Below are 10376 nucleotides of genomic sequence, written 5' to 3'. Positions count from 1 at the left end.
AGAGAAAGGAGGCTGCCGCTGGCCAGTCCCCCCTGCCCCTATTGTGTGAGGAGGGGAGTGCGGCGGCGTGTGACAGATGTCCCCCGCTCCATTGTCCTTTCATCAGCCCTTTCTGTGTCCTGCCATAGCCTGGCATTCCTTGACAGCGTCCCTCCACCTCTCCAGAGACGGCATTCTCTCCCGGTCGCCTGTTCCCAGGAGCGCCGTGCAGCCGGGGCAGCAAAGTGGCCACCCCCCCTCCCACTCCACCCACTTGTGAGGGGTAACAAGGGGGGGCATCCCAGATAGGCGCTGACAGCATGGCAGCATGACACCACCAAATGCCAGCCCTGCCACACACACACCCTTCTTTAACACACAGAAACACAACATTAACCTCTGAAACAAAGGGCTTAAGCTCACTTTCTTTTGCTCATTTGTTGGAAGACGTGCCAGTACAATCACGGCAAGGATGCTTTGACATCTGGGATCAGCAGCGCTTGGAGAGAAAGGAAATATTCTTTGTGTTGAAGCTGGGAAGAGTGGCTTTTTTTTGTGCCTTGAAAACCGTGCGGGAGTGGCGACACTGACTCCTGCTCCCATGCCTTGGCCAAGCAGAAAGTGACATTTTAAACATTTATGTAACCCATTTAAGTAACAAACAGGTCAATGTCAGAGTAACAGCAAATTGTTTCATAGTCGTAATGATAAGACAACCACTGTTATCCGCAGTCTTAAGTCATCAGCTTTTTTATTTTAAGCAAATTTTATTCCTGTAACACATCAAGCAGAGCATTCTCTAATCATTACTACAAAGCCGGAATTCTCCATTCTTCACTACCGGATGAAGTCCCCAAGACAGTAAGAAAGCAGTCCACTAGTTGTTAATCATGGGCCAGCTGCATGCCTGGGATCCTGGGGTTCATGTTTGGAAAGGCTGCAGGGTAAAGACCAATTTAAAAGCTGCCCTCTTCACCCGTCCTTGTGTGCACAAGCAGAAAAAACACTCGCTGCTGAATCTTCTGTAAGAGAGACCACACTCCAGATGGACAGGACAGGGTGTTCGAGAGGAGAGGAGTCCCTGACACTGGGAAAGAGAACACAAAACATGCTCATATTCCATCACATAAGAGCGAAAGATAGGTCACAAATGAGGAGCCCATTCTAACCATCTTGCCCATTTGTTAAAGTTGTAGTTAATTAATGTGAGATTCTCATCCAGCTGTTTCTTTAAAGAACCCAGGATATTGGCTTCAATAACATGGCTGGGTTGCTTGGTTCACACTCCCACCATCCTTTGGATAAAGACTTTCCTCTTGTTCTTAGTTTTAAACGCATTTCCAAGTTTGGAGACTAAGTATTGCCCCCATGCTCAAAACGGTTTCTTGGGCACGGCAAAAGGCATATGCTGGGTAGACTTGATTGATCAATTTAAATTGGCGTCCTGCTCTCAGGGTCCTGCCTTGGGCTCTTTGACAAGTGGCATGCTGCTACCCTCCTCCCAAGAAAAAACTGGGTGGATTATATTTACAAGCTGTAAGATAAGGATGGACAGTAAATGTTGATAAGTTTACACTTCCAGAGAAAGATATGCCTCCATCATGCACCTGACTTCATATGCAGAAGTTCAGGTGGAAGGTTAGGTCATAATCTCACCTAATTCTGCTCTTTTATGTACCGTACATGTACATCTCATGTCCTGGGTATCCCTTTTCGTATTTCTTCTACATCCCTCCTGCTCCCTTGCAGCAGCTCCCTGGCTCATTCCTCACAGAATAAGAGGGATTCAGTCAGCCTTCTCCTTACAGCCAGGCTGCCCTCCTCTCACCTTTACGACAAACAAGCTCTAAAATATATGGTCCTCTACTGCATTCACTAGGATGTGGTCCAACAACCGAGTTATCAGTTAACTAAAAACAGAGTGCTTCTGCTTTAACAGTTTACGGAATCCTTTGCTGTTGCCTCTTTTTCTCTATTAAACTAAAAGGCGTTTTTTCCTTTCTCCTGGAAGAAGAAACGTGAGTTGGGCCTCCTCATCCTGTGTGAGGAGTTCCCCAACCTGGTTTGGCTGTATCAGCCCCACTGTCCTCATGAAAACTCCCCTTGAGCCACAGAAAGCAAACCGGGCCAGAAAATAACCCGAAGACAGATCCACGCCCGCTGCCCGCTTCCCTCTCTCTCCCCCCCACTTGCCTTCAGGACACTGGAACGACGCTCCGCTGCAGACCTGAACATCAGAGCCCCACTGCCAAACAAGACGACTTAGTTTGGTTATTTGTTTGTTTATTAAGTGTCTTGAATCTAATTTTGCTGAGCTGTAGTCAACAGAACCTCTTCTTAATGAAAACAATAATTTCCAGTGGCTATAATCAAGCTGCTCTGGAACCTTGGCTCATTTACTTAGTGCCAGAAGCTGCACATGAGACGACATGAATGGACTACAATTGCACAAGATGTTAAAATAAAGCATTTACTTCCAAGTGTGCACTATTACGGGCGACCGATATTTGTTCTTCCTCCCAGGTATTTAACATCCCACAGGAGTGAATCAGATGGTTTTCTGTTAAGAACTTGGCCAAAGCCCACATACAGTACGCACAGGCAGAGCTCTGTGCTGTCTGCTGCTCAGTGCACTTTATCTCCATCAATCTCTCCCTGTACACAACATCAGAAGACTCTGAAACTCTTGTGCATATACACAGTGGCTCCAGAGGAATTACAGCTGTTAACTGTGGCACTCAGTGGCTGCGATGTATTTGCTTAGACTGCAAGATTGCCTCTTTACATCACAGCCCATTACCAAAACCATTACTGTTCTCCTGTTGAGGAATGCTGTATTTAGTGCAACTTAAATTCAATTAAAGCATGGGATTTAATTTATTGGATTGGATTTTATTGGATTGTTCTGAACTATATTACACGCAGAAGAGTCAGAGGAGCCTCTCGTCTTTCTTGTAATTCTTTTCGGGAACTGTGTTTGAATCCAGTTCCAGGAACACACCTGCGGGCAGATGCAATAAGTTCTTTCAATCAACTATCCCTAAAGCAATCCTGGAGTTCAAGGACCTAAGCACAAAACAACTGACTGCCTTGTCAGACAAAAAATCTTAATGTGAATGGTCTCTGGAATGGGTGTATTGTATTTTAACACTTCAGGTCTTTCATCAAACAGGCACAGCTTGTAATTTGGTGACATTCACTTTGAGACCTTTTCTTCTGAAAAATGCAACTCCTCAAGGAGAAAGATCGGACGGCTCCTGCAATGATTTTTTCTCCATCGACTCCAGATCAATAAAGTCAATTCCTTAAATAAATACCCGAGGTGCACGGGCTGGGGCTGTTCGGGGTGGCTGCCCAGTGCAGGAACCTCATTTGTACTTTTAATTTGTAAAGCAAGGCAGGGGTCCTGGAGGGCGAGTGGCTGGCCGGTATCTGGTGTCTTTCCGAAGGACATGGGGAGCGATCGGAATAGCACTGACCTCCACCTGGCTTTCTCAGCACCACCGTTCAGAAGGACAGCACCGGGCTGCTCTAGCCTCTTATTCCAGTATGGCAAAGCTTTTCTGCAACGCGCTACAGCTCATGCAGTGGTTCTGAACCTGGGGCGCACACCCCCCCAGGGCCGCAAGGCGCCCTTTTGGGGGAGCGAGACAGGCCTGATTTTCTTGGAAGGTAAATCATCGAAAACACAAATGAAGCTCAGGCACGTACTGTAAGTATAACTACTTTGTTTCGTCAAACCTAGGTATTCTAAGGAAAACTTAAAAAGAGTGCGTCATTTTTCATGGATTCTCAATTTCAGCACAAAATTAAAATAATAATTATCTTTCATTCTTTAGTTATGATATATCTAAGATTTTAGGAACAAACCTGCTTCAACGATTTGTGATCAGGGGCCTGAGAACATATTATGAGAATTAAAGGGGTGCAGTCTGCAGTAAAGGTGAAAAACCGCAGATCTAGTGAGCTCTCAAGTATGTGACTGGAGACAAAACTAGGCTCAGGGCCGGCCAAAGAGCACAGGGTAGTAAGACCATGTGTCACAACACTCTGACACATGGGATCTAATTTTAAAATTGGCCTTAGTGAAATGACACTAAATGTTAAATTAAACCTTGCACCAAAACTCCCGAGTACTGTTGATGAATCACCCAGCAGTGATCATGAAATGTTATATTGTAAACATTTGTGTTATTTTTTTGTTGCTGTTTGTTTTTCACAATTTGGTCATAACAAATTACAAAAGACAATTTAGCTTTTGTTAATAAAAGAATGTGCGTGAAACCCAACACTTAATAACACTTCCATACAAAATGAGTATTTCACAGCAAGAGCAGTGAACAGCTGAACGCTTTTCCTGGGCAAAAGCATTCAGCACCTGTCTCTGCAAAGGTGAGACGCTTAGTTTTTAACAAAATTTTCTTACAGTTCAAGCCCTGACTAGGGTCAGACTTACAGTATGTTCAGGAAGAGTATCCCAGCTAGCTTTCGGGTTAATGTGAGGGCTAGTGTATGAGACAGAGTTAGCTGCAGGATGAGGTTTAGGGGGATAGGGAGCGATCAGGACCAGAATGAGGGATAGGGCAGGGTTCAGGACTGACAAATTTTAGCTTCACATCACTGAGGGCATCAGGACCAAAACCGCCTCCACCTGTGGTCACAGGGAATCGGCTCTGCAGTAGGTCATTAGCAGTGTGACGCCACCTCTGTCAAGGCCAAGCCTCTCCCTGGGATGGCCAGATGCCTGTATTTCATTGCCCACCAAAAATCCCCCAGTGCCAGTCCCAGAACATGGGGCTCACCCGATACACCAGGAGAGACAGAAAAATACATGAAAAGGTCCACTGCAGGACCCCTTTCCCAGCCATCTCATGACAGTAAAACGCACACATGCCAGCGTTTAGCACATACGCAAGACACCCCAATCCTCCACATGGGCTTCAGTGACCCCAGTCATCATCAATCAGGCTCCTACAAAGAGGGACCAACGCAGAGGGAGAGCAGGGTCAGCTTGTCCGTTAATGCGTGGCCTTGAATTTGAGGAAAGGGATTTCCTAAAGCCATTGTTCCATCTTCCCTGCCTTTCTTCTCCTGTTTAAGCCTGGAGCTCGAGATCCTGCATCACGGGGCTGTAATCACGGGGGGATACTGGAGCGCATTAAGTTTTGCGATGAGTGGATTATCTACTTGGGGTTTAAAGCCTAATCTGCCATTTTGTTTTGTGGATTTTTTGTTTAAATCTCAATGGGATGTTTTTGTAGGGGCAGAATTAGTAGTCATCGTTTGTGGTGTTATTAAAATCTGTTTTTTGTGGCTGAAGATTTGCAAAAGCCTTCTGGGTCAGTCTGGTGCAGCACAAGCACCTGGTCAAAGAAGCATAGGTTAATGACTGGTTTGCTTTAGAAGAAAAAGAAGCAAAGAGGATTGAATGCAGAAACTAAATGCTTTTAGCTTAGAAAAACAGCAGCCCAGTGGAGGGGGGGGGAGGGTTTCCTGCTTTTGCTCTGTGGGAGCTGATACCTCCGTGCTCAACTGCGACCAAAGTTTTCTTGCTCCTTGCGTTTCTGAAAGGTGCTCAGAAACACCTTCAAAAGCAATCCTATAACCCGTACTCCCCTACAAACAGGGCGATGCAACTCCCAGCAGGAAACAGAGGATGAGCACTGCACGTCGGCAGGAGCTGCAAGGAAGCTGGGAGAAAACATCACAAGGCCATTGCCCCAAGCGCCTGCTTCCACCCTTCCTCACGCCCAGCCATGGCCTTCCAGAGGATCGGAGCTGCTGGCAGAGCAAGGAGAGGGCCTACAGAGACTAATCCATCTTAGGAGATACCAGCAAACCTTTCTTACTTCAGACTAGTGCAGGGTGTTGCAAGCAGGGAGCAAAAACTTAAACTCTACATAATAATGAGAAATACTGATCCTGAAGAGGCTACTTATGAAAAAGTGTTAAGTGTTAATAATCTAATTATAGCACATCATTTACATCTTATAGACAATGTGGATTAGCAATTAGAAAGGCTAACAAAATGTTAGGATATACAATTATATATAGTTCAAATGTTACAATGCACTAGTATGGCCTAATTCATTTAGAATATGCGTTTGTGTCTGTGTGCCCTATGATGGACTCGTGTCCCATCCAAGGTGTACCCTGCCTTGCACCTGTTGCTTGCCAGGATAAGCTCCTGTTCCCCTATGATCTTATACTGGATAAATTAGATAGAAAGTAGATGTAGAAGCAGGAGGATCTGAATGGCATCTCTGGGGCTCATGGCTTTACGGAGTAACATTTCCTGTACGTACAGCTCGCGAAGTGCGCAGTGCCCTTGAAGGCTTGTGTAGCACTGTACTGAACTACTTTTTTATTCCTCAAATACTTATGTACTTATGTAATTCTCTCCCCCAAAAACCATTTTTCAGATGCAACATTACTGCCACAGAATAAATCATCATCCCGCAGAATCAGAAATCCTCCTGGAATGGTGAATGGTACACTGGCCTGTGATGCCTTTGCTGTAGCATGGCCACTCATCTGTGCCACCTGTCAGTCGGTTCCTCCTTGTGGTGACAGCTTGTGCACTAATTTTATTACTGCTCTTTCCCAGACATTTGCAATCCCATTAACTTCGCTTCCATCCCAGCTGGGAGGCACAGCGGCACTCTTGTAATCAAATCGATCCTCAGAGCCACACAGAGGATGCTTCTCACTGCACAGGAGGAGCCGTGATGTCAGGGTCAGCGCGTAGCTGTGGCTTGAGGAGAAGGGGCACCCCTCTCCCTGTATATGCATCGTGTGGGACAGAGATTAGGAAACAGGGCACATGTGGCACCTTCCAAGACAGTGGACGTTTCAGCTCAGCCACCTTTTAAAGGAAACTAATCACTCACTGTGTCTGGATGTGCAATAGCTATTGCTTGTTAGACTTATCAGGGAGCCTCTTCTTAGTTTAATGAGCCATTCATGCTTGAACAAAGTGATCCAGTGAGTAGCACTGTGCTTTTGGAAAGAGTTTATTTTTTCCTAAAAAGGGGGAGTCAGGGAGCACCCCTGCACTTCTCTGAAGGCTTTCAGGGTGAAGTGCAAGGTCAGAGGCTAACAGGATTTCCACTTGGGAGGCACTATGGAGGGTGTGGGGTCTGTCCTATCTTGTCTGTGGCTGTAGGAGTCTTTCCCCCAAAATGAGAGGCTGGTCCTGTCCAGCCTTCTCCAATAAGCTAACAAACACTGGGGTACCATAGACACCCTGTCCGTCTTTCCATATCTGTGTCCCTGATAGCCAGGCACAAGTAAGATATATTAGCAAACTAGGAATGTCCAACATAATAAAGGCTAAAAGATGGCACTATAACGTATTCAAACATTCAAAACCCTCACAGGCTCTGACATCCCAGTTGAAACCACATGACATAAATGAAACCTACTGTATTTGGAAATGTACGTAAAACTAAGATCAGGAAGTACAAATACAAGTTGTGGAAGTTTGGAAGAGACTACCCAACCATGTGGTTGAAAAATGTATTCTGCTTTTTCATGAAGATCCTCACTTCATTTATCTCCTCATCAACCAAAGTAGTTAGATGGGCCGAACAGCCTCCTTCAGTCTGTAGCTTTCTTACATTATGATGTTCTGACACTATATCTCAGAAGCCTGATATTCAAATGCTTGCCTATATCCCACAAATTTTACAGATTTCTTAGGTCCCTAGTTTCCTAGTTAATGTGTCCCGAAGTGGAGAAAATTCCCGTTCTCTCACAGCCGCTCTCAGCTGTGGGATGAGCTGTACAAAAGAGACAGGTTTTCCCATTTCACAAGAAAGTCCAAATGTTAGGAGCACCAGCACCGTTTCAATTACTTGAACTGAATCAATTAATAAAGTACAGATACAGGCTATAGGAGCAAAGGCAAGACATTCTTCTATTTGGAAGCAGAATACACTTAACTGCAACAGATTTTAGACCCGACTCTAGTCATCTGTGAGAGAACAGTACGGCTCTCAAAGCCATGGTCTGAACTTAACTGTGCAAAGAGAAGACAGCAGTTTCCTCACAGGATGATGGGGGGAGCGAGGACCCCCCTTGATCTTTCGAACCTTTGTTTTTAATGGGATTGTTCAGCTGCTCTATTAGTGCATCCAGAAATTGTCCTGAACACCATCCCCTCCTGTCCCCTAGACAATGGCGACACTCTGAGGGGTGCCCCGAGAGGCGACGGCGTTTTGTTTCCTGGAGAGCTTTGTTCGTGCTTCATGATCTCGTTACGAGACAGCCCTGGCAATTTTATTTATTTATTTCTCCTCCAGACCGGACCACCAACCTTCCCCATCTCCCATAAATCTGTCCTTCCTATCAGAGCTGGAAAAAAAACACTCCCTCCCCCCTGCTGGTCCTACACACCCACAAATGTTAAACGTTTTTTGGGGCTATCAAATTCCCTGATGCGTTTGGATGCGTATGGATGACTAGGATAATCATAAGGAATATAAAAGGAGAAAAAGAAAAATCCATTTTTTCTTCCCCCTTAAATGGCTGGAGCCCTTTTTCTCCTATTATCCAGCTCCCTTTCCCCTTCCTGGTGTGCGCTCACTGGGCCGGGACAGAGAATCACTGGAGCTCTCTCCCTTCTCCCTATTGTTTCAGGGCATCAAGAATGGGCTGCATTCATTAGCCCCATTCCAGATGCCTGCCTCCCTCTGGGAAAGAAAGGGGACCGAACAACAGAACAGCAAACTGAGAACCAGAACTGAAAGGCAGCACAGTGCAAAAGTTCAGATATAAAGCAATTTAAAATGCTGCAACAAAAAACAAAGAAAATCAGGTTTCCACTAAACTACTGCATGTAATATTACTAGAAATACAACTTGTTAATATTCATTTTGCTCTCCTTCAAGGCTAATTTTGAACATTAAGTTATTCTAATGACAGGAAAAACAGTTTGATCCCTAGGCAAGGGCTGAGAATTGGCAATATCTGCAAGAACAGGTCTACCAGAAATTAATTTAAAAAACTCCAAAGAGCCTGGTTTATATAATGCATCCTGTGAAACTCTACCTCCCTGCTGTAGCCTCAAACACATTCCTACAAGCTTGTTAATCCTTTTACCAATCTCAGCCACACCAAGGCTGGACCACTCGGCTACACAGGACAGGACTCGATCCAGGAAATCTCAGCCTGGCTGTGGGGGAAACCCTGTCTTAGTGAGCTCTATGACCAATGCCGACCATTAAAGTAAGACTCCAGCTACATTAGACAAATGCATTTGCAAAGTCGAACTGCAAAAAGCTCAGGATGAAGGGGGTAGGTCACTGCAGTCAGAATGAAAAAGCAACTTAATAATGTATTGCCACGAAGGTGTTGACTGCTCACGTGGCGGCAGAGAATCAATGAAATTGTCCGCTGCTCAATACACTCAACCCCACAGACAGATGGAAGACAGGCTCACGCTCCCAGCGCCGCAGATCTGCCTGTTTCAAGGTGCACCCGATCGCGAGTACGGGCTGTCCTCTCCACCGGTCAGGGCAGTGTGTGCGCGTGCAGCCGACGCATCCAGACATGCCTCGTGCTCAGCAAGGTGATCAGGGAGCAATTCCCCGTCCCTGCTGACTGCCACCAAGCCCCCAGGCCTCACCTGTCCTCCTCCATGAGCCTTGCAGTGAGAACTGGGGACTGAGCGGATTATACATGTGTGTGTACTGCCTGTGCGCAGAGCCAGCACAGGAATATTGCCTTTCGGACTGGAATGGGAAGAGACAGCACAAGAGGATTAGAACCAGAGCCCAGTAAGGAGCGACAACAGTAAAGTCTTTTCTGATGTTACAGAAAGGGATTAATGCTTACTGCTTAACAGGCACAGCTGTCTGAAAATCCCCCCACATCCTAGGTATCTGATCATGAAGGTCAGAAAGGGCAAGGCAATACTGCCTCTGACGGGCCTGACATATTGATGACATTTTAATAACTATTTTAACAAAAATATTGAAATCAATGTTTTTCATTGTGAAATAATTGTATTTCAGCAATATTTGCAGACTAACATAGAAGCTCTCCATCTTTTAAATAGCGGTTTTAATAGACTGCCTTTCACAAACTTTGCCCCTCACTTCTGCATCATTCCCGATGGGAGCTCCAGCTCTCCTTATCCCCCCAGACGTGTGGAAATCGCTGTGGCAGGACAATAAAATTAATAAAAAACAGATTTAAGAGTGCCGTTGTTTCAGCGTATCGGATGACGGTGTGGTTCACAGGACTGGGAAAGGCTTCTCGCTCAGAAAGGTTTGGAAAAATGTCCCCTTTTCACGGTGCAGGAAGGGGGAGGGGTGACTCTGCATCACCCTGCTCAGGAATGGGATGTAATGGACAAAAAAGCACACAGGGCAACATTTCTCACACGCACATTC

At 45.7% G+C, this 10376-nt stretch overlaps 1 protein-coding gene across 3 annotated transcripts in view; it reads right to left on the bottom strand.

Moving 5' to 3' along the window:
- Nucleotides 1-713: 713 nt before the first annotated feature.
- LOC148678422 (uncharacterized) overlaps nt 714-10376 on the bottom strand; it is a 32140-nt gene continuing 22477 nt past the window's right edge. For 2 of the 3 annotated variants that reach the window (XM_088633510.1, XM_088633508.1), the window contains one exon: nt 714-1066. The gene's annotated coding sequence lies outside the window, so the exon portion shown is untranslated. Of the gene's footprint in view, nt 1067-9607; nt 9714-10376 lie in introns of all 3 variants that reach the window. The other variant, XR_015939154.1, reaches the window with a different exon arrangement.

Source organism: Lepisosteus platostomus, chromosome 1, assembly GCF_059453375.1.
Source record: "Lepisosteus platostomus isolate fLepPlt1 chromosome 1, fLepPlt1.hap1, whole genome shotgun sequence".
Lineage (NCBI taxonomy): Eukaryota > Metazoa > Chordata > Actinopteri > Semionotiformes > Lepisosteidae > Lepisosteus > Lepisosteus platostomus.
The sequence above is the reverse complement of the archived record's forward strand: the minus strand, read 5'-3'. Positions and strand labels throughout refer to the sequence as shown.